The following is a 2,134-nucleotide window of genomic DNA, read 5'->3' as shown; positions in this document are numbered from 1 at the left end:
AGATGAAGTGGCCTCAGAAAGGTCCTTCTGGCACCTCCCTGTGCCCCAGGAGTCCCAGGAACAGATTTAGCCCTCAGTGGTGAAACAGCTTCTGAGATAAATCCCATGGGACGAAGCCCACAGACAAAACATGATGGTGGTCCCTGGGCATCCTCAGCCCCTGCCAGGCTACCCTCAGCCCTGTTTGCCCAGTGGCTGGGGCTGCTGCGTGCACAGCCTGTCCCCAGGGTGGTTCCCCCATGCAATTTAGCGACAGAGGGGAAGGAGATCCGAGCACACTCAGCTGCAGTTGTCACCGTACCCCATGGTGGCTCTGGGAATCCAGTGAAAATTTTTTCCACTCAGTGAAAATTGAAGCCCGTGTTTGTAAAGCACTGGTTGTCTTCCAAGTGCTTCACAGGGTCCTCACATGAGCCCTGTGAGGTAGGTCAGCATCTTCATCCCCATTTTACAGATGGAGAAACTGAGGCACAGAGGATGGTAATCACTTGCCAGACAGCAAAAATGGCAGCTTCCGCTCTGGGATCCCATATCCCACTATTCCAACCCCAAACATGCTCCACCAACTGCTGATTACTCACTGCTCGTCCTTCCCCACCCCTCCAACCTGCTGGGGTGATGGGCTGGGACCTGGGGGCCTGGGACAGGGAGCAGCAGAGACCGGACTCACACTGGGTCATTCACCCCCCGTCCCTAAGACCACCTGTCACCCCAAGAGGCATCCCAGCCCAAAGGCTGCTTTGGGGTGCGCTGGGCAGAGACACCCCCCCAGCAGCCCCATGCCAGGCTGAGGTGCCAGGCACAGCACCTGGGGCTCCTTATAGGAACCTTCTGCCTGCGGAACTGAAAACCCACTGGGGTTTTTTGCCCACTTGGTGACCCCAGCCACCACGTCAGGAGGGGAAGAGTATCCGGACACTTTCTCTTTGGTAATTTGCTGCAAAATGGCGCGGCCCTGGAGAGCCGGTGCTGGGGCACCGCAGGCTGGGGGGACCCTAAGCTCTGAGGGAGGTGGGACAGAGCCAGGACCTCAGCTCCTCGGCACGCTGCTGGAGATGCAGGCTGGTGGCCGTAAATCTCCTTTGCTTGCCATGTCGCGCCAAGACTGCTGCAGCTGTGATTAATCAAGAGGCCAAAGAGCGATGATGGGAAATCGATGCCCTCGGGGCTGCCGGGGAAGGTGCAGGCAGGGCTGAGGGCAGCGCTGCGCTGCCAGCCGGCTCCCGGCACAGACCCTGGCACACGCCAGAGCCCGGCACGCACCAGACCGTCCCAGCTCCAGCAGCTCTGCCGGCGTGTTTGGGGAGCGGGACCGCGTGTGGTTTTCCCATTCCAGCAGCATTGGGGCCGCTCCTGATGGCTGGGCCGGTGCTCCGTGTCCCGTTATCCTGCCTTGGAGAGCACTGCGTAGCTGTGGTCAGGGGTCTAAAAACCAAGCCTCACTACGACCTCCCTGTCCCAGCTCACCTCCGAGCTTCACGGATGAGTCCCTTCCCTGCAGCATTCCTGGGAATGTCGGAATTCCTCCCAAAAGTGGATTTAAATCTGATACTGAGCAAGAGGCTCATCATCAAAATAAAGAGCAGAGAAGGCAGGCAGCCCCGTGTTCCCAACCCAAGGAGGTTCGCTTCCCTCCCTCAAGGACAAAGAAAATCCCCTGATGCGGATGGGCTGACCCCAGCCGGGTGGACGTCGGGAGCCAGCTCCCTCCTGCGCTCCCCGTCAGGCGAAGGCACACGTGCGGCAGAGCCTGGGAGCGAGGCCGCGCTTCGGGGCTGCCGCCAGCACCGGGACCGGAGGGGAAAACAAAGCGCCCCAGAGAGAAGATGTCTGTGGGGGCTCCAAGGACCCGTCCAGGAGGGACGTACCGAGTTGTGCACTTAATACTGGCCTAGAGAAAGAGCTTTCCAATGCCTGGGGGCTCTGGGGAGCCCTGGAAGAGATTCAAGTTTCTACCTCATGTAAGGCTTTGTTGACTCTGGACCTTCCCATCAAGAACGTGGGAGCGGGTGGTTAATGCTGACGTGACTTAGCACCATTTAGGAGCCGATCCCGGGTGGTGCGGGGGTGCCAGCGTGCTCCCCGCCCCGGCTGGGGCAGCCGGAGTTCCAGGGCAAAGGGGCCAGGGCTGTCC

This window comes from Phaethon lepturus, unplaced genomic scaffold, assembly GCF_000687285.1.
Source record: "Phaethon lepturus isolate BGI_N335 unplaced genomic scaffold, ASM68728v1 scaffold28454, whole genome shotgun sequence".
Lineage (NCBI taxonomy): Eukaryota > Metazoa > Chordata > Aves > Phaethontiformes > Phaethontidae > Phaethon > Phaethon lepturus.
This window is presented reverse-complemented; position numbering follows the sequence as displayed.